At 39.0% G+C, this 23,235-nt stretch overlaps 1 protein-coding gene and 1 long non-coding RNA gene across 3 annotated transcripts in view; one reads left to right on the forward strand and one right to left on the reverse strand.

Moving 5' to 3' along the window:
• THADA (THADA armadillo repeat containing) overlaps window positions 1-23,235 on the reverse strand; it is a 329,408-nt gene that overhangs the window by 194,216 nt on the left and 111,957 nt on the right. The gene's annotated exons all lie outside the window — the stretch shown is intronic.
• The window catches only part of LOC140595926 (uncharacterized), an 89,969-nt gene continuing 88,751 nt past the window's right edge, over window positions 22,018-23,235 (forward strand). The window contains exon 1 of the long non-coding RNA XR_011997899.1: window positions 22,018-22,277. This is a non-coding gene — a long non-coding RNA (uncharacterized lncRNA). The remainder of the gene's footprint in view (window positions 22,278-23,235) is intronic.

The raw sequence follows: 23,235 nt of genomic DNA on the forward strand, positions 1-23,235 counted from the left end.
ATTCTAAGAGCACCTACTCCGACCAGGTCTCCTGCCAATATCATCTCTCCCCAGATCCTCCGTAGACAGCTATGACATTCTTGAACTTCCTGAAAGTTTTCCAAATCCTTCCCTTTGGGAGCGGCTTTCCAGGTGGAGAATCTCTCAAATCACAAAATCAGCCATCATCATACTAACCCATGGAGGGAAGTGGCAACTCTTGGTTCTGAAAATGCCCTGCTATTCTCCTTGTAGAAATTATTGGCCCAAGGGTGACCCTGGACATACATTTCTACTCATTACACAGCCAGATGGTCAGTAAACATGCATCTCCTGAATTCCTCATGTGTGCAAGGTCCTATTTGGGTAGCTTATATGGATTTTTTTACCTCAGAAATTTGTTTCTTAGAGAATGTTTCTTTTTAAATCCTGTCATCTATAAAATCTCACAATCAGTCCATCTCCAATAGTTAATTCGAGAATCATTTTCTAAACAGTTTAGGGTAGACTGTTTGCAAAGATGGCCAAAAATAACTCCTACTACCCTTGCTATATGTGCATGCCTCCCTCCCTTCAAGAGGTAGGATCTATTTCCTTTCCCTCTGACTTTGGTTTAGCCTATGACTTCTTTGATCAATAGAAGGCAGAGGAAGTGATGCTGTGCCAGTTCTGCCTTAGGCTTCAAGAGGCATGGCATCTTCCGCATTCACAGTGTTCCAGACTTGACTACTCTGCTAGAGAGAGGCCTCACGAGCCGCCCCCTCTCCACCCCCCACACCCATCATTTCTGCTCCCTGTTGAGGTTCCAGACATGTGATTGTGAAACCATCTTGGTCATTCCAGTCCCAGCTGAGGTCTCAGATATTCACCTGAGTGATCCCAGATGACACCACGTGGTGAAGGTGAACCAGCTGAACCTAATCAACCCACAGAACTGTGACAAATAATGAGTTGTTACTTTAAGCCACTAAATTTTAAGGTGCCTGTTATGCAGCAACAGGTAACTAAAACACAGCTATGATACTCAAGCGACCAACTCAGACTCTGTGGAAAAGGTAATACTGAATAAAAGGGATGCTGGTATCAAGGAAGAGACAATCTATCCTAACTACTATATTTATTTTCTCTCAGCTCTAGAAGCCAGAAATCTAAAACAATATCGATGGTCTAGGGAAGTCTGGCTGGCTTAGTCAGTAGAGAGAGTATGCAACTCTTAATCCCAGAATTGTAAATTCAAGCCCCATGTTCATTGTAGAGGTTACTTAAAAATAAAGTCTTGGGGCACCTGGGTGGCTCAGTTAGGCATCTGACTCTTGACTTTAGCTCAGGTCATGGTCTTGAGGTTGTGGGACTGAGCAGTGTTTTGGGATCCACGCTAGGTATGGAGCCTGCTTGGGATTCTCTCTCTCCCTCAGCCCTTCCCCCACTAAAATAAATAAAGTCTTAAAAAATTATTTTAAAAAAATGAATGGTCCAAAATCAAAGTGCCAGCAGGGCACCTCCAGAGGCTCTAGAGGAGAACCTGATTCTCTTCTAGCTTCTGGTGGCTGCTGGCCTTTCTTGGCCTGTAGCTCTATAGCTCTAATCTCTGCCTCTGTGGTCACACTGTGTTCTCTTCTGTCTCTCAGACCTCACCCTGCCTTCACCTTATCGGTGATTGCACTAGAGTCCACCCAAACAATCCAAGATAATCACTCCACTGTAAGAGCCTTAATTGACACAGAGCTCTTGTTTTTACAACGTAGTATTTCTAGGTTCCAGGGATTGGGACTTCATGTGTGTGGGGGGTGGGGTGTTATTTTGCCTTTTTATCACAGTGGCCAAAACATAAGAGCTAAGACACTAACAGGCAAGAATGACATAACTGGTTTATTCCCAGGCAGTTGTTTTCAAATCGTTAAAGCAATGCACTATTTTCAAATATAATCCCAATATTTAAAACAAAACAAAGCCAAAATTGTTCTTTCTGGTTGAAGCTGGGTTGTGAGGTGAGTGATCACACTTGGCCTCCCCCTTATCCTTAGCAAGCATAGGCCCTGAGATACACCTCCATGAACTCAAGAGGTACACTTTAGAGTTTGAAGGTTTTGCAAGACAAAGTCCACATTCCTTACCTCCTCCCTTCCTATTATCCCCGTTGTTCCAACCTCTCTAGCTAAAGAAGCACACTTCATCCACCACTGCTCACCATTCCATACAAAAACTCTTGTTTTATTAAACATGTTTCAAGTCCGTCTCCTCTCACTAGGAAGTTGCTCCTTGAAACTGAAAGCTGTCTTGTTTCTGCTCCAATCCCAACACGTAAAATGGTGCCAACACCTAGGAGGCGCTCTGTAAATACCTGCTGCCTTTTAATGTTTTTCTCAGAACTCCCTCCACAAATCTTGCCTCAATTAACCATGGGCTATCCTCTCTTCAACCATAGGGGGTCCTATCCCCTGACTCTATAAAGATGTGTGAAGAGCTGAAAAAATTCTTACTAGATAATTTTGAAGAGCATCGTGTAAGTATTAAAACCCTAGTCAAGAACATGCACTAAACATGCAAACAGTTCAAATAGTGCTAAACCTGCTTCATCCAAAACGCTAGCAAAAAACCACCTAGTTTTTTTTTTATGTGTTAACAATGCTAATGCTAATTTAGCATTAGGTCCAATATTTCAAAATAAGTTTTTTGGTTTCTATTCCTATAATGCTTTTGTTCAATGAACTGTTTCAATATCCTACTCCAAACCCTATAGACATTTTCACTAAGGCTGGTATTAATTTGCCAATTTGTATTATTAGAGCAAAGGAAAGGTGCCAGTATAGCCCCAGCCTTCAAGGAACATATTCAAACTAGAAGGACTTTCAGAAAAATCTATTATTCTGATCATTTAATCTCACAGATGAGGAAAATGATGCCCGGAGGAATTATGGGAGTCTCCCAAGATCAAAATACAGTTTAGGGGGAAAGTGTAGGCCTAGAACCCAATTCTCTTGCTCCCCAATCTAGCCACCAGACTTTTCAAAGTTTTATTACACAGGGAACCCAACCATCCCTGTGTGAGGCATCCACTTAATGAGCAGAGGACAATGTGGCCCAGATAGGCCAGTTTTCACAGGAGTACATGTCCCATGATTGGGTCAGATAGCGATCTCTCTACTGCTGTCGATCAGCCTGGTCACGTTAGATTATAGTTCCCAACCTGAGCTTCTACTCCCATGCACTGAGCCAGGCCCATCCACTGACTTTAAAGGGAGTAGATGAGCAGGTAAAATGCCAACTAAACTAATCTTTAAAAAATCTATCCATCTGCTCTTACAAAAGTATTTTTGGAGATCATGGGACCACTGATCTTCCATTTGGTCTAATAAGTTTCAAGTCTCTCTGTATTCAAATTAAGAGAATCTTACTAATTCATTATAATACCTCTAACCACCTTCCACACACCCCCCAAAACAAAAACTAAAATAAAAACAAAGCCCCTCTAACTCTCATGCAAATCAAACCAGAAAAGAGAGTATGGATTTATTCTTATTTAGGCTCAATGCTTCTTGTCCCCCACTGAATCCATGTTTCTGTAAGTTTGTGAACACTTAGGCCAAGGCTTATTTACAAGGAAAACAAAAACAAAACAAAGAGTCACCAGGCAAATGTTATACTCCCAATTAATACACAGTGTTGTCCACAACTAGGTATGATGTGATATCCAGTGTACATTTTCCCAAATTTGAACTTAGAAGAAATGAAATAAGACTCAGAACACAAAGTGTCATTTTCCTCTGCTGCAGAAGTATGGAAAAGAGTCTCCATTTGTGGCTGTCCATCTCAGCCTGTAGGATTTAGTCTTCTTTCTGAACTGCCTGGAAGTACTCAAAAAAAAAAAAAAAAAAGGATAATTTTCAACAGATTGGCTGGATCTCCAGACAGAGAGGAGAAGCCAGCACTTGGCAGAGCTGTGAAAGGAACATTTTGGACATCTTAGCCATTTGTTTTTTGGAAAGCCAGAAAACTAATCTGGAATAAGTATAACTCATTATTGTTATTATTATTAAAAACCCTAACCTCTGGCTCCTAGGGTTGGCTGCAGGAAGCATGTTGGTTTCTATAGAAATGCAAATGAAAGTTATTAAATTAGACATTCCAAGATCAGGGTCCTGTGTTTGGTGTTCTCACGAATGCTGGTTTTTTAAAAGTACTCTGAAGTAAGTAGGCTGCCATCTCTTTGCAGACCCTGGAAAGCCATCTGCTTGGCCCTGAGAGTAGCCTGTACATTGAGATCACACAGAGGCAGACTTTCAACACGGCTGGGAGCCATTCCCTTCCATGCGTGTTTCCCCTTAACAGCCAGACCCAAAATCCTTCAAAGGCTGAGGCTGTGTTTGCTACTTCAACTGTATCTCCTACAGAACCTAGTAGAGGAGACAGACATAGCATGCACTTCCCATATTTTTAAAAATAAATGAAGGAATAAGTCATGTCTCTTTTCTTCCTCTCTTCTAAATTATATTCTATTGATTACAATTAATGTATACTCATTTTTTAAAAAATCAGATAATATATAGAGTAAGTAGTAAAAGAAATTTCACCCTGCCCCATTCTAAACCTTTCCTACACACATATAAAAAATGTTAAAATTATACATTCAATATACAAAGTGGTTTGGGAGGAGTGCAGACATCGGTGTGTTGAACAAATGTTGTTTAGGAACTTGCTCTTTATAAAATATTTAGGTGCCTTCACTCATTTGTGTTCTGGAAGTAGAAAGAAAAAAATCTAGTTTTCCTTATTCTTAATTTTAAAAAAATGTTTTAAATAAGAGTACATTCAATTATTTTATTTCCACATTGGATCAATAGTCTGGCTGAACACAAAATAAGAAAAAGGAAATCACATGCTGTCAGAATTTTGAAGGTAATGTTCCATTAACTTCTGTCTTCTAAGTCTGATGCCATTTTGATTCTTAATTCTCTAAATGTTAACTATTTGAGGTTCTTTTCCCCTACAAAATTTAAGACATTGCATGATGATGTGTGGTGTGGACTGTTTTCCATTCATTGTACTAGAACTCATGTCCTTTACTTTCAGGAAATGTTCCTGTGCTATTATTCCTTTGACAATTTCCTGCTCTCAATTTTCTCAGCTCTTCTATAAGCTGGATGTGAACTGCTTGAAATAATCTTCTAATTTTCTTATTTTTTTTCTCTTCCACATTCCATCCCTCTTGCTCTCTTTAGTTTGACCCTTGAAAGAGTTATTTACTCTGTATCCAAACTATGTACTGAAATCTTATTTGGGTTATCATACTTTTAAATTTCTGGAGCTCTTTCTTATTCTCTGGTTGCTCCTTTTTAAGATACCATTCTGTTCTTAATTCGTGTAGTTCATGTAATCAATTTCATCTTATTTCTCTGAGAATATTAACCTTTTTAAAAGTTTTCTTCTGGTCCCTATATTATGTCTGCTTCTATTTAATTCTTCTTCTTCTTTTTTTTTTTTTTAAAGAAGCTCTATTCTTTTTCTCATACTGATTGTAATTTTAGATGGCAGCTGTTTCTTGGAATGGTTGTAGTATTTCTCTCCTCGTCACACAAATACACACGTACACATACTCCAATGCAACGAGTAATTCTACCAGTTAAAAACAGAAACATGAAATTCAGTAATGTGTCAAATAAGGGTTACAGACAGGTCAACAAGAAGGCACAAATGAAGACCACTCTGAATAAGCAACATAGCAGAAAGGTATTTTTATTCAAAGGATATGTCTGGCTTATATTCATCCACAGAAGCTTTTCATTCTATGAATTTAAAGAACACCAATTCTAAACACAAAATGTTCTACTTAAAAAAATTTCCCCCCCCAAAAAGAAAAAAAAAATTTTCCCTTCTTTCCAATTCGGCTATGACTCTAAAGAAATAGAGACACAATAGTTATTAAGGAGGCAGGAAACCCTTTCAGCTAACCAACTTTTACATACTGTTCCTTATGGTCAAAATGTTGACCACACATTGTGGTAACTCTTTTTGACTTTATGACCTTATTACTAAGACCATCAATTATATTCACCGTTATTTGAGCAGAGGAACTGCTTGAATGCCAGAAGACTGCTCTACAGTACTATTTAACTTTTCCCAACAGAGGGTCGTTGAAGCTAGGAGTTTGGTAAAATGTTTTACCTAACCTTGCAAAGATACTTCCCAGTAAATATTTGAAGTATATAAATACCTCTAAGAAAAGTCTTAAAAATGTGTGCAACTCCCCCAAATTAAGCCATCTCAATTATATAATCACATTTAAAGTAAAATATTACCAGGGTACCTGGGTGGCTCAGTCAGTTAAGTGGCTACCTTCAGCTCAGGTCATAATCTCAGGGTCATGAGATTGAATCCCACAACAGGCTCCCTGCTCAGTAGGGAGTCTGTTTCTCCTTCTCCCTCTGCCTGCCACGCCCACTGCTTGTATTCTCTCACTCATGTGCACTCTCTCTCAAATAGATAAACAGTGCTCGCTTTGGCAGCACATATACTAAAATCAAATACATAAATAAAATCTTTTTTAAAAATTAAAGTAAAATAATGCCATGAGTTCTAACACAGGTAATAATATGACCATAAACTAAGGCAGTTCAAATATTCTTTCTTGGGGCGGCCTGGGCGGCGCAGCGGTTTAGCGCCGCCTTCAGCCCAGGACGTGATCTTGGAGACCCGGGATCGAGTCCCACGTCGGGCTCCCTGCATGGAGCCTGATTCTCCCTCTGCCTGTGTCTCTGCCTCTGTGTGTGTATGTGTCTCTCATTAATAAATAAATAAAATCTTTTAAAAAATTCTTTTTTTTTTAAGATTTATTTATTTAGTTTAGAGATAATGAGACAGCATGGGGAAGGAGGAGGCAGAGGGAGAAAGAGAGACAGAATCTCAAGCAGACTCCCTGCTGAGCACAGAAGACAATGCAGGGCTGGAATCCATGACCCTGTGGTCATGACCTGAGCCAAAATCAAGACTCGAACACTTAACCAACTGAGCCACCCGTGTGCCCCAGTTCAAATATTCTTTATTTTCCTAAACTAAGCCTATTTCCAAAGGCAACATATTTTTTTAAATAATATGCACAGCATCATATTTTAGAAAAGGCTGCTACATCATACAGTAAAATTTAAAACCATGTCCCATTTATTATTTACTCTGTGGTGGAGTGGGAATGAGGAAATAAAATATACAGAAAGAGCAAAATTTTGGAATCAGCCAGAGCAGATCAGTACTACTTATAAGAAGTGTAACCTTGAGTGATTTGTCCAACCATGCTGCGTCTTCTGTTTTGTTTTCTATAAATTGGGAATAATAGTTCCTATTCTGTGGAGTTATTGTGAGGAATGAGATAATATGTGGGCAAATTTAACGTTGTACCTTCTTAACAAATTATATGTGCATTGTTCTTAGGCCTTGGATCCTGCTACCTCACCCTCTTTGTTTCTCTCCCCACTTTAAAGAGAGATGAAAGGAACAAAGAAGAGATCGGTATAAATTACCACTAAAGTCAACATACTCTGAGATTCTAAGATCCAAGAGTACCAGAGAACATAGGTCATTTTCATTCTTGCTATACAAATAAGTCTTTAAAAATACATTAAGTGGAGGCATTTGAAAATAGGGGTGAAATTTGGGTTTCACATAAAAAAATATATGTAATATTTTAAATGTGTTAACACCTATACTTAACAGTAATCATACACTAAATTATATATGTAAGAGCCAAAGGCGAGAAAGAAAGCTATAAAATGAAATGGGTGAATCCACACTGGTAGAAAAAACATGGTTTGGGTGTCTAAACAAACTCTCTCTCTCTCTCTCTCACACACACACACACACACACACACACACACACACGATATGTGTGAGGCAATGACAGTACCCAATGCTGCTCTCACACTCTTCCACTCACACATTCTCAGAAAACACTATTTGTTTTTGATGTATTCACTCTAGTAGCAAAAATAAACACTTCCATAATGGAATATACAGAAATAGCTGCAGATGCTTCAAAAAATATATTTCATCTTGGAAAAGAATACCACATTTCTCATCTGATCATTTGTGATTACAATAGACTGGCTAGCAGTTGAGTCTGTACAGAAATAATTTAAAGTCACTCTAATAGTTTTACAGAGAGTCTCCAAATTTGTCAGAAACCAGGCAGCCTACAAAATGATTGATATAAAGCCTAAATAAAAACAACTAATTGAAGGAAAAGTCGGTGATAGTTTTCATATGTAAATTTTGGCATTCCGTCTTCTTTTTAATTGATACCATTAAATTGGTGTTTCATAGGTCAGAGGATTTTATGACTGTACACCAAAAATGTTGTTTATAACGCCATTTACAGGGAACTACCCGCAAATATTTTCTAATACATTTTTTCCTTTTGTCTAATTCAAATTGTTATTGCTTCATTTTTCCCCCCATTTAAGCCCAATTTTGTTTTTATTTACTTCCACTTCTATTCTTTGCCCATCAACAAGAGGAAGTCCCTTATAAAGTGTGTCACAGTCTTTTTGGAATTTAGGTAGCACTAAATTACTTTAATCTGCAAGCATACTAAAGAACAAAAGGGGGAAATAAACATAGCAAACCAGGTGGTAGGAGATAAATATCCTTATATACACATAGAGCATTACCTCCTCACTGTCCCCCCTCCACAAAATCCCATAAATAGCGTGGCCAAGGCTTATTTATAGAAAGGACAAAGGGTAACACAGGATAAAAATGAAAATACAGCCAAAGAAGCCTCTTAGTCTCCTCTGGCCTAATTTAAATAGGGTTACTCAAGTTCATGGATTGGTAATGGATGATGTTGTGAAATGAGGATGAATCAAAGAGTCATCCCCAAAATATTGTTTTATCCTAAGAATGGACTATATCATATGTTTTGTCCTAAAAGACATGACTCACAGGGAGCCCATGATTCCTTTTCCTTTCTTCCCTGAAATCTGAGCAAACCCAAAAGGGCAGAGTGGAGGAGCCACGCACCCAGAGTCCCACTTCAGGGGGTTGTTACCAGATGTGACTTGTCACCTGACTTCTGGGTCTCAGCTTCCTCATCTGTGAAGTGGGGATAATTACACCTAACCACCTCACACAGCTACCATAGGATCAAATGAGGTCTGAAAGCACTTTGAAATCACCGACTTCTACTGATTCCACCTTCTTTCTCTCAACTGTGGTCTTCCCATCACCATCGTCGTTACTCTAACTCAGACTGCCAACATTTTTTCCTAGGCTTGATCACCGGTTTACAAATATCAGATCACATATGTGCCCAATCATGGGGAAAAGGGAGAAGGGGGACAAAACAGGGCCATTTAGTAAGTTTTTCATCAAGCTAAATATATTCCATTTAGATAGCTAACGTTTATTTGAGATTCTCCTGTGTGAGTGGGGTGTGTAGATTTGTGGATATGTCCTTTACTTTATGAAATGATACTGATAGGTGGTTTTTGTTTGTTTGCTTAATGTCTCTACTTAACAAAATGAAAAGGTCAGCAACTCTATTATGTTGAGCCTCGATATTTAAAAAAGAAGTTTGCTGGTTCATAAAATCCGTTAAGTCTGAGTACCACCAGTCTATATTATCCTGACAAACAAAACTATTCCAACAAATTGAAACAAATCTAGTCCTGTGGTATCCGTGCTCAAAATGCTTTCCTTGCTCCCACATCCTCAAGTTGGCTGACAAAGACCCTACCTCACCTCCTGCCCCCCCTCCCTTGTACTCTACACAGCAATCATGTTTTGTGATGGCTCGTGTCACCTCTAGACTTTTGCACCAGAGTAGTCTCCCACCTAACTCACCTCTTCTTTCCCAGCTAATTTTTTTTTTTTTGTAATGTAAAGATACTCCATGGTATCTTTCTTTCTTTCTTTTTTTTTTTTTTTTAAATTTTACTTATTTATTCATGAGAGACACAGAGATAGGGGCAGAGACATAGGCAGAGGGAGAAGCAGACTCCCTACAGCGAGCCTGACGCGAGACTCAAAGCCAGGATCCCAGGATTATGATCTAAGCCAAAGACAGACGCTCAACCACTGAGCCACCCAGGGGCCTCCTAGCTAAATATTGTGTATCTTTCTGTTCAGCCATTATCTTTCTTGCTCTGGGATGTCTTCCTTGATTTGCCCAAGCCAGGTTACATGTACCTTCCATGTGCTCTTATAGCAATGCCAACTTGCCTCACTGCAGAACTTCATCCAAATGCTGATAAATGTTTACTGGGCTTCTGCTATATGTCAGGGACTGCTAAAAAGGCTGGAGACATAGCCCATCCCCAAGGAGCTGACATGTTAGTAAGAGGAAACAGACTAGAAATTAAAATTCAAAATAACAGAGAAGTAAAATATCTGGTGATTGCTCATCATCATAGCCACCCAGCACAATGCCTAGCTCCTAGCTAATGCTCAAAAGATATCTGTTAATGAGTAAGTGGCAGGATTGTCAAAAAGCGCTACACAGATGTGAAGGACTGACCTCCGTGAGCATGGGTTCCTACAGGTACATTAAAACCTCTTCTTCAAGCCTGGCCTGAGCTTTCAGAAGCCTCAAAGCATGCTGTGTCAATCACACCAGGGCACTCACTATTCCAAGACTTGGTTTAATACTTAGCAAAAGTGGTAATTTTACCAGTAATTTTCAGATCAAATGAGTTAAGCACTGAAGTCTCAAAAGTCCCTACTTGGCAGAGTAGGCATCTTCCTCAAACTCAAAACACAAAATTAAAAGAAAGCCAGTGCCTTATATGGTGCACACACCAGAATGCTGGCTTCATGCTATATCAAAAAGGTTAATGCTGGAAAAGTCAATAACTGCCACGAACAAGGACCCTGTCAGATCTCTGTCAGGGCATAATCCCACCTGAGTTATCACTTGCTAAAGTGAATTAAAATCAAGAAAGTAAACATTTAATGAATATTCACTTGCCTTTGGTTGAAGAAAGGGCTTAGACATAAGCTTTCCTTTAATTAAAAATAAAAGTAACACAGAAAGCTGAAATGAGATCTGAGGAACACTCAACAGGGTCCACGAGTCAGCATAAGAAAGAGTTGGCAATACTGGCGTCAAACTGCCCCAGGGTGTGACTATAACACCATTTTGTTGATGCAAAGATTTGGAAAATAGATTTTCTGGACAGAACTAGGCCTAACATCTCCAATACCAAGCATGAGCCAAAAAATAAACCTGGTACAAAGGTACCTAGTGGTTCTGAAAATAGCTTGCTGTCTTCACAGACTGCAAATATGTCAAGCCCTGGGCCTGCGACGTGCACCAATCAATCAACCAACTGACAAACACGTATTAAGTACTGGGCTAAGTGCTCTGGAAGACTCTAGCACATATAAGTTGCAATTCTAAGCCTCACGGAACTTAAAAGCTCAAGTTTAAAAAACAAGACAGAAATCCATGGAAAAACAAAAACAAACTATGATTGAAGGACTGGCATGGCAGGAGCCAAAGAAGTGGTATGACCTTGCTCCAGAAGCTGAAGAAGAAGGGAGAACCTACAGAGGAATGTTCAGGGAAGGCTAGTTTCACAAGAAGCGAGGCAGCCAGGGGGTTGACAGATTTAAGAAAGCAGAGGAAGAGAGGTCCTAAACTAGTCTGAGTGAGCCTTGGACTTGCAGCATGGTCAGGATTCACTGTTTCTGGGGAGTAAAGAGTTTGAGGGAGGAGGAAGAGAGTGTGTGCAGGAGAAGGGGATAGCGTGAGGACTCTGCTGAGGCAGAGATGTGTGAGGCCTGCCTGGGGCAGTGGAAAGGGCTGGAACAAAAAGTCTCCTGTGGAAGAGAATAGGCTGGTCTGTGGAAGGCCCTGAATGCCAAGCTAGTGAATTTAAACCATATTTCTCAAATACTGGAAAGCGGCTTAAAGTTTTGGCAAATGAGTAACATGATGAATTGTGTTTGGGTTTGTCCTAAACATTTTCACATAAGTCTACACTGCCCATACAAAAGAATTAAAAAAAGAATTTTTCTAAACAATTTTTGAAAGTTTAAAAAACAGTATATTTTCGTGGATATTTGAGTAAAATCCTATCACTGTGCTAAGTTTTATATTATTCAGTAAATCACGCATAGTTGAGAAAATGCAGCAACCATTGAAAGGTCCATTTAACTTTATTTTATTTTTAAAGATTTTATTTATTTATTTGACGGGGGGGGGGGGGGAGAGAGAGAGAGAGATAGAGAGAACAAGCAGAGGGAGCAGCAGGCAGAGGGAGAGGGAAAAGCAAGTTCTACATGGAGCAGGGAGCCTGATGTGGGGCTCAATCTCAGGACCCTGGAAGCACTACCTGAGCCAAAGGCAGATGTTTAACCGACTGAGCCACCCAGGCGCCCCTGAAAAGTCCATTTTAAACAGCACTGAAAAGTGACTTTGAAAGGCAAAACTATTCCTTTACTACGCCCACTCCCTTACTTCACCCACCCCCAACCTGGCTAGGGTCTTTATTTTGCTTTAAGTGTTACAGATTTCCTTATGTACCTAGAAGGAAGAGCTGTTAGTCATCAATCTGGATGGTGTATGTTAATAGGGCCTTTGTTCAGAAATTTTAATAACAGGTTTGAGCCTTAGATGAATGTAAAATGAAAATATTGGAGGGGACTTTCTCTCTGCTAATCTGCCAACTAAGCAGGACCACGGGCTTTCAAAACTGTTCCTGTGTGCATCATTGGCGAGGCTGTTTCTAGCCTGGTGTATGAGGCATGGCCGACCCGAGTTTACTCCTACTTGCTTCTCTGGCCTGATCTTGGGCTGCCCTGTACCACTTAACTTCCAACAAAGGTTCTGCAATCAAAGGCCCAAAGATGCTCAAATGTAATTTTGGCAGTTTCATACCTCTTAGAGCCTCTTGCCTCAACAAAGGCAGCATGACTGCACTGGCTTGTGCTGGCTCCAGGCAACCCCAGGGCTTTACCACCTTTGACCCCCATAAGCTGGGTAAAGGGAAAACAGAGTTTAAAGCCAAGCTTTAATCTACCTGAAAGTTTACGAAATAATTTTACTCTGGGAGGTGATTATCTGGGGGAGGCTGCTGAACCAAAGGTATTTGGGGCTACGTTTTATACTTGACACATTAATACTATAATCATTATCATATAGATACTAGCATTTAAAAATTATGTAAAGAAGGAACCAAACAGCAATAGTACCAGTTACAGACACTGGATTTTCAAAGTTTTCTGAGCACCAACAAAGCAAGGAGAAAACTCTGGTTAACAAAAGACCTGCTTTCTAAACCTTGGGACGCGTTCAGGCACTCTTCCACAGAAAATCTAAGATTCACACCAGTGTCACAAAAGGGAAAGTTGCTGACCAAAAAGGTCAGTAAAATCAATATGAAAAGTATAAAGAGAATTTCCCAGTGCAGTAGGATGAACAACTCCAAATGCCTAAAAATCTCTAAGTCTTATCCCCAAAAGCACTACAAAGTGATGGCAAAAATTTTAATTCAAAAAAGGTAGAAGTATCTTTTTAATTTCAAAGTAAAATAAAGTTAACAACCTCCCCAATATATTCAAATGTTCAGATTCCTAAAGAAAAGCAGTAAATATATATAATATTATTAAGGCAACATTTAATCGAAAGATGGAAGGAACTAAACTCAGTAGTTCGTTTTGGAAACAAGACCAAAGGGGCTTTGGTTTCTCTTAATTTCAGCCATTCTTTCACTGAACCCTTATGCTATTAGAGGCACTATGTCTGGCATTGTGGGGATGCAAAGATAAATTTGGCTTTCAGGTCCCCTAAGTACAGGGATGGGGGCAAGTGGGGAGAAGCAGGAACCCCAAAACCATATCATAGAAACACACAACAACAAAAAGCCATCCTTTTTTGAAACCAGTCTCAAACATTAAAAGGCATTTTTATGTTGAAAATGCAAAGGTAACTATTCCCACAGAAAGACAATTATTTGGATAGAGACATGTGGTAAACATTTCCTAGGGAAGGAGCAAATGAAAAAAGGTCAAAGGTAAAAGTCAACTGAGAAGAGCTGCAACATCTTAGCAATTTACAAATTTAAAGGAGAGTACCCTTTGAAGGGTGGGGATACACACACCACCTCCATTCATTATAAACAGATTTAAGAGAGAATCTTGTCCTTCTCTGGGGTGAATACCGTAACATCTGTTTTCTTGTCAAAACAGCAACTGAGTTGATTCAAGAAAATATTCTCTCTTTTTAAAGTTGTTGGTGCATAATTACATGATTTCTCTTGAGCCCTGGTTTCCTTAAGACGTGTTTATTCTGCACATCTGCTCTCCCCATACCTGATTACACAAAGGTATCATAAATAGCAAACCAACAGGTATAAAGAGACCAGCCCTCAAAACAGATCAAAGCAAACAGCCCGTGGAGTCCTTTGGAAATCTTGGCTGGCAGCTCTTGTAAATAAAAGTGCTTCTAAAGCAGAAAGCATTCAACTACCGTATTTATATAGGGCGTGATTGACAGGTCAGTTATTAACTGCATAAAAACACAGGCAATGTTAACTAGCAAGAATGTTTGTTCTAGCTGTTCTATCTGAAGGAAAATGAAATCCAAGATAGAATGGCCTGCTCTCTGTTTCTTTTAAGTATTTATTTTAGAACCGTGCAGTATAAAAGAATGTTTTTTCAAGTCAGTGAACTTAAGCTATTTTGCTTACTGTTCTGGAATTTAAGTATGTTGTTATAATTCTTTAGAAAACAAATGTTACATTTACTAAAGGCAAATTCCAATGGTGCACCATGATCTTTTCAAACCCTAAAAAACTTTTTATTCAGTTGAATTACTAAAATTAAAGAAATTTTACATTAATTAATGTCTCTTCCAGTAACTAAAGTATATCAAATCGGAGGATCAAAGAACAGGAAGGTTTCCTCCCACTGCTCCGGAAGAAGGCATGTGTTCCTTGAATTGATTAGGGTAGCAAGTCTAAAATTCACCAAAAGGAGATAAGAATAAACTGGTTTGTATTTTATGACTATTATTTTTTATTACTAATATATCCTATCATGATCATTTACTTCAACATTGCACAATGCAATATATTTTGTTTTAAAAATTCTTTCAAAAAATGATGTCAGCTGTATACAGATATGTGGTCAGGAAATCCTCAAAATCCACTTTTGCATGCAATGGTTTTCATTCTTGAGGTTTAATATGATTAGCCCCCACTCCCATCCCAGTGGAAAGCAAAAATGCCACACTGTTTCTCCAGCTAGAAGAACAACTTCTATAATAGTAGCTTTAAGAAACTACATAGCAAAAAAATCTAAAAACCTTGCATTTATCCAATCTATAATTTTAGTCTTCCATAAAATGAAATTTTTAAGGTAACAAGGAAGAAGTAGAGGGGAAGTTAGGAGGGGAAAGAAAAACCAAGTTTTCCCTTTTTGAATCAATCAGCCAATACTTTTAAGACTGAAATTATATTAAAGTTAGCATTTTCCAGCCAAATAAATGCTTATGAAGTAGACCATGTGTTTATGCACATGGCTGTTTATACATGTTTAATATCCTCAGTTGGAGAGCTTTTCCATGTAAACATAAGTTTTGTTAAATGTCTCTTGAATAAAATTAAAAAGCTTACTTCTTATCAAAATGTTTCACTCTTAGCAAAGGCTGCCATCATATGGCATCATATGTCTGAATTTCCAAACACAAAAGCGAACCCCAAATTCCCAGAAAACCCATCCTTCCTCATCAGTACATTTAATGTACCACAGTCTTGCTTCCTCTAGCATTCCTACAAGCAACAGTCTTTCAGAACACAGAATTCTTATGAAATAAATACACAGCCTTAGAACATGCCCTGGCCTCCTCCGATATCCACCCCTCCCCCTTCCCCCGCAGGACTGTATTTTCAAACTAGAATATTTGTTTTGACAGACTTCTGCTTGCTTAATTCTCTGGCAAAGGATTTCTTGCTCACCCTTTGCCAGTAATGAACATTTTGCCAGAAATATGCAACTTCTGGCATGACAAGAATAGGGGGGAAAAAAATGCCATGCCGGCAGAGACTTCCAGAACTAAAGATAAAAGCAGGCACACTGGAGGAACAGAATCCTTTCCCTTAACATATTATAATTTCCTCTTGTTTTCCCTGCTCCTCATTATCATGAGGAAAACCTTCATTTGGCAGTTTCACATACCTTCCCTACGCTCTAGAAAGCAATGGGAAACTATTCCCTAAATCTTGGTTGCTAATTAAAGAACTACTTATCCAAATGAAAAACGTAGGTTAGCTAATCCTACTCAGAGAGTAAATCTCCAAAACAATTTCTTAATAATAGTTTATCAGGAAAATTAAAATCCATTGAACTTGTTTAATCCCAATGGAATACTTCTCTTTCATTATTTCTCCAGTTACATTTAAGGACCTAACACTCAAAAACTTAACAATGCAAGATGGCTCCACCTCCCAGCACTGAACTTGGAAGGGTTGGGCAGGATACCACACAGCTCTCCTCAGAGAGCTAAGGGTGTGGGTGAAGTGCCTCTTTCTGCAACTACCAAGATTCTTGGGAGAAGGAGTAGCCCACAGAGTAGATTTCCTGCATGGGTGGAGTCAGGCACTCTCCAAAAAAACAAAACAAAACAAAATACTCATGGTTCGTAGGAGAACAGACAAGCATGTCCCAAAGAATACCAGGTTGTTGAAATACTCAATCTCTGCTGAGAGATCCTCTTTCCTCCACAGGTCACCTAAACGATGATACCCCAGGAGTCTACCTCATCCCTCTGGGTTATTTCATTCACTCTCCAGGCATAAAATACCATCTACACACGGACAAATCCTTCACACAGCTCAGGACTCTCTCCTATGCTCCAGACCCAGTATACTGAAATGCTTCATGAATATGTTTTCCATTGGATGTCCCTCAGGCATCTTGAAACACAGACTCCAAACTGAACTTGCTATCCACCAACCTCCCCCCACATCCTTCAACAACATGCTTATCCTCTGAAATCTTCACCTCTGCTGATGGCATTATCATTCCAATTATCCCACCATCTTTCCTCCTCCCCGTCCCCTCATTTTTCATCAAGTCCTGTCAAATCTATTGTCTTAATTACTCTAATCAATGTCCCCTGTTCCGTCCTCCTTGCCCACCCCATTTCTGACCTAAATTATTTTTTTACCACCCAGCCCACCCAGAATTTCCTCAAGTATGTTCTTTAAAACATGGTTCTTCCCAAGATACTCCATTAAAAAAGGATTCTATGATTCAATATTTTCAGTGAGTAACTGCACTGTGACTGCAGAGTCACAGTACATACCAGCATATTAAAGTTTTCAAGAACCCCTGGCCTGAAGAAACATGTTCATACCGACCTTTCACCATCACCACTTCCCCTGGCTCCCTTTCCCCAACTGCTTTTCTTCACTTGGCTAACTTCTACTTATCCTTCAAGCTCAGACCTTGCCTCTTACAGGAAGGCCCCTGAGAATAGATACCTGTGCCTACGCTGTGCTTCCAGATCTCTCCTTGCACGCCCCTATACAGAACCTTCATGCTAATGGCATGCAGTCTGGAGTATGCCTCCTGTACTTGGTTGTGAGACCCTTGAGGGGAAAGACGCTGACTGACTTATCTTCCAAAGTCCAGCAGGTTATCTGGCACGTGGCAGTGAATTAATAAACCCTATTGAGTAAATGAATGCTAACAATACCTAAATGTGTTATCATTTATTCTGTGGCAGGCATCTGCTAATCTCCTTGCATGTATTAACTCATTTAACCCACCCAAAGATCCTAGGAGGTGAGTGCTAGTATTTTTCCCGTTTGACACATGGGGCAACCAAGGCAGGAGGAGTGAATATGTTTCATTTTTCCTCCCATACAATCTTATTTTCTCATTTCCAGCAGCATAAACATGAGTATTTTTACCCTGCTTCTTAGGAAAGAGGATGTGATCAAACCAATGGAAAGCTGGCAGAACATTGTTACTTTTAGAAATACTGTTATGTTATAGAACAAAAAAGCTTTAGTATAAAGGGAAAATAACTAGAATTAGGACTCTTATCTGAATTTGAAAACCAGCTCTGTTTCATATTAGAAGATATGAGACGTAGCAAATTAATAATCTAAATTCCAACGGTTACTTAAAATGAGGACAGTTATACTTATCTTATTGAATATTCCTACCACAATTACATGAGGTAAGTATATGAAAGTTCTTTGCAGCCTTTAGGTTATAAAATTGAGAATACTGATATCATTACTTTCACAAACAATATAATGGAATGATGTCTGACCTCCCTACTAGCAAATATTTATAATTTGTTACTATGGATTTCTATTTTTATTTTCCTTATGGATAAACTGGTCCAAATAATTGGAAAAGCTTTCAAATCTACATGGAGATTTCTACTGCAAGTTAAAAAACATTCTACTAAATTGAACCAATTGAACTACATCTGTTTTGAGGCTCACAGTATAAACTTGGAAATAAGGAAAAATCATTGAGTATTAATAAAAAAAAGCTTGACAAAAGTCTTAAAAATTTCAACAAAACCACTACCAACATAACCGACTAAATTATCTACACTGTAGAGACTGTCTACACTCTCCTGTCATTAATGGAATCTTATATAATATAGCCAGTGCTCTCAGCCCTACAAACTATGAACAGCTCAGTAGATAAATCTCAATAAGCCTCCACATCAAACAGACTGGAAGAAATCAAAAGACCGCTGAGCTAAGCCAGACCAGGCTGATATTTTGGTTTATTGGTTAACTGTTATGTTTGGAAAGGCATAAAGCTTAATTGCGAGGCTTGAGGTGTATGTCAAAAATGCCTGACTTAAGTAGAAATTCTGATCATAGCATCTGTCACTAGTTAAAATACATGGAGATCTTTATCCAGGCTATTTTTTTGTTGTTTATGTTTTCAATAAATGAAAATAACCCAGTCACATGGTGACTAAATATGAATCATTGTTTCAACTTTTTGAGAAGGTTGGAAATCCCAGGTGTAAATTAGGGACTAACACTGTTGTTAATCCAAGGCATGTAAAAGTTAAAAAGGGGAAAAATCTGGTTTAGTTTATGACTTCTTGTGGTATTAACCATAGGTTTCTCACAAATACTAATGAATGCAACATTTTGAAACACTATATGGAAAAGTGAAATCCGGTGGTGTTATTTGGATATTTTTACCATTTTCTACTGAATAACTAACTCCATTTGGCTGAGTAAGTAACAAAACTAAACATTTCTTAAAAGGCCCTAGGAGAAAGTAATTTTTCCTAGTAAAGGTTCTATTTAAAGACGGCAAATGAGGTGCTCATCACTGCTACCAAAGCTGCTCAACCATACTCAACACATCAGTATTTCCTCGGTGCTTTAGGACATGCAACAAACTTAAAAGACAAGCCCTCTCCTTCAGAACTTGGAATTGAGTTCAGAGTCCATAACTAATTCACAAGAAGCAATAGCAACACAAGAAAGAGAGCATGCCCCATCTGTGGTATCTAAGGGAAAGTCCTAAAGAAAGGGAGTGCAGTGAGTCCAGGGATGACCCGTTTATTCGTTCAGCTAATTTAAAGACAATTCTCACTAAATGCTCACCAAGCCTAGACCCTTTATAAGCCTTTGTGACATTTACTCCTATTTACTCCTCATGATGACTCTGGAGATAGGTCCTGTTACCATCCCCAATATATGATGATGCTGAGATAAACTCAGACTCAAGGGACTAAATAACTAGCCCAAAGTCTGAGCTGGAAGTTCAATGTAGACCTAACTCAACATGCATTTTCTGAGCGAGGTCAATGTATCACTTCTTTGTCCCCTATATAAGGCACTGGGGTAAAAAGGAGCATCAGACACAAGCCTCGCTATCAAGAAAGCCACAGTCAGGTTAGGGAGGACTTCCTGGAGGAAAAAAGATTCAGGCTTAACCCCCACAGAATGGGAAAAGCTAGCAGACTGTAAATAGAAGAGAAGGGACTGGTACTTCCAGAGGAGAAAAAGCAGGCACAAAAGCAACAAAAAAGAAAACCATACCATATTCAAAGGATCAGTAGGGAGATTAGCTTGGTTGGAGTATACGTATTTGTTGATAGTTGGTAGGAGTTTAATAAATATTTGTGGGTTTGAATAATAGGAGATAAGGTGAAAAGGGCAAGTCCAAATTAACAGAGGGCCTTGAAAACTAAGTTGAAGAAAATACAATTAGTTAATAAATTATGTGGGCCAGTGTCCAACCTCACTCCTAATAAAAGCAACAGAAATTGAAACAACATGGTAATTTCCCCCTCACACTCTCTTAAACTTGTATTAGAGATTAATGATACCCACTACTGGGAAGATTACACATGCTAGTGAATTTATGAATTGTATCTTCTTATTTATTTTTTAATTTATTTTTTTAAAGATTTTATTTATTATTTATTCACGAGAGACAGAGACAGAGAGGCAGAGACACAGGCAGAGGGAGAAGCAGGCTCCATGCAAGGAGCCTGATGTGGGACTCGATCCCGGACTCCAGGATCATGCCCTGGGCCAAAGGGAGGCGCTCAACCGCTGAGCCACACTGGCGTCCCTGTATCTTCTTCTTCTTTTTTTTTTTTTTTTGATTTTTATTTATTTATGATAGTCACACACACAGAGAGAGAGAGAGAGAGAGAGAGAGAGGCAGAGACATAGGCAGAGAAGCAGGCTCCACGCACCGGGAGCCCGACGTGGGATTCAATCCCGGGTCTCCAGGATTGCGCCCTGGGCCAAAGGCAGGCGCCAAACCACTGCGCCACCCAGGGATCCTTCCCTGTATCTTCTTATTTAAAAGAAGCCTAACTATGAGTTTTCTGGAATGTTTACATTCTTGAACACAGTATTTCCATTTCTGATAATTTATCCCAAAGAAATAATCCAAAAACACAAGTAAAGCTAAAATGCATGAGGATATACCTTGTACCACTTTTTATATGTGGAAAACTTTGGGTGGAAAGTAAATGCTCAGTGTTAGGCAGTTGGTTAAAACAAAAAGGAAAAAGATTAACAAAATAGGAAAGGCCGATGAAAGGGGTATGGGCTTTAGACCAGAGGCAACAGTGAGCTAGTGAAAATTCCTGAGTAGGAAGGTGAAATGGGAAACTGTTTTTCAAGAAGATCGGTTTACCAAGCAATCTGAAAACACACAAACAGAATCTAAAGACTAGTTATACTGTAATAGCCAGAAATTACACCAGGTGAGATAACCTTACATATTAAAACACTTTGTAAATAAAAGTACTCAGCACACCATTATTAATAATATATATATTAAAAAAAACAAACAAACCCTAGGAGGGGGAATTAAATATTTAATAATAAAAGAAATACTAAGTAAATCATGGTTTGTCCATTAAAGGAATGCTACTTTGATTGATATTACATATGAAACCCTGAAAAATGATTACATTTCATTTTGGTGAGGGGCAGGAGCAGGAAGAGATTTCTAGAGACAGAAACCTCCACAGAAAATGCCATGGATCCCATGGAATTCAATTTTCATGGGTGAGCCAAACGGTTTGGCAGTGCACGGCAGAACAATTCTGAAGGCAATTAGGGCTGAAAACAAGCAAGTATTTAAGAATGGTATGTCCATCTGTGGAAAGGCCACAACTGATAAATGATCATATGCCAACTGAAATACATTCTTCCCAAGGCATAAATCTATTTACTTCCCCACTGAAACATTATACTTTCACAATGATAAAAAACTGAAGCCTCTATTACAATATTTGTAACTAATCAAAATGAGAGCACACACACCACCCCGAGAAATTCTCCTTTATTGCCCTAACATGTTGAAGCTAATGGAAAAGTTGGTTTACTGAAAGCATAAAGGAAAAAAGAGATGATGACTTGTGCTATGTGTCTGGGGAAAACTGGATACTCACCACTTTTATTTTAGAAGTCAGTGACACTGTTTTTTTAGCACACAGAATCTGATTTCTGAATATAGACAGAGGAGGCAGACCGCCAATACTGCTTTAATGTTTAATGTGAGGATCTGAATCGCTGATTGTCCTATAGATAGGACAAAAGAAGGTAGTAAGATAAAGAAGTGATCAGGTGAGCTGTTCCTGCCTGAACGGCAGAAGAACTGAGAAGGGGAGGGCAGTGGCATTTATAGGGGCCACATGTTTGAAGAGGGTGATGAAGAGCCCGCAGAGGTGCAATCACACAGCGGCATGAAAGTGAAGAGGCACAGGAGTGGGGCAGGCAGCCTCCTCCCCCGGGGAGACAAAGGGAGTTAAGAGAGTACTGAAGGCTTTCCACCTTGCAGTACAGGTGAGTCTTATCTCTTCAACTGTTCTTCAGATATTTAGATCACATTTTATAAATGTCTGTATTCCTCTCAGTACTCAGAGTCTTGAACCTAAGTAAGCATTTTTGTTGAAATAGTGATTAAGGGAAAAAAAGATCGGGTCACCTAAACAGGCCACCAGTTATGGCCAGAACCAATGGCTGAGGAGGAGTTTGACTGAGGGGGTAAAAGAGAGGATCAAGTGGGTTAAGGGGAGGAAGTGTGTAACTGACCATTTATATGTATCTAGATCAGTTGTCCATAGCTTGAGTGATCACAGAGATAAACATGAGAAAGAGATGTACTCAGAGCGATGGATGGCTCTAGAATTGTGTTTATAGGGTAGAACACTCTAGACCTCCAAGATTCAGCAAATGAATCACACCTAAAGGTCCTCATCAAACATAGCCAGTCTGACTCCATCTTCTGTCCAGCCCAAAGGTTTGCCGTGACCCAGACAGCCTCATGGTCCACTCCTACAGAGGCTGTTTGTACAGAACAAAACAGTAACAATTTGAAGGAGAGAAAAGAAAGAAACTTGGCAGATATAGAAAGTGAGACTGTTCAAAACAAATGGCCTAATTTGATTTCAGAGGCCAAAAAAGTACATCAAAATATGACACTGGGTTTAAATGAAATAGGGATTTTTGGTTAATAAATGAAAATAATTAAGTACCAATTCCAATAAATTTAGAAAGATCATCTGACTTCATAGGATTTGGCGACACAATAACATCAATGTTGTAATATAGAGGTCAAATTCCAAAATGAATTCAAGTTCCTAATAAAAAACAGTGTTAGCATTCTGTCAGCTTGTTAGAGATTAGTCATGAACCAGGGAGACATTTCATATCGCAGAGTAGCATTTTTCTGACTTAGAAGTTAATTGTATTTTATTTGGAACCTCTATTTTAATGCTCTACAAAACTTTTTTCATGTGTA

This window comes from Vulpes vulpes, chromosome 16 (genome assembly GCF_048418805.1).
Source record: "Vulpes vulpes isolate BD-2025 chromosome 16, VulVul3, whole genome shotgun sequence".
Lineage (NCBI taxonomy): Eukaryota > Metazoa > Chordata > Mammalia > Carnivora > Canidae > Vulpes > Vulpes vulpes.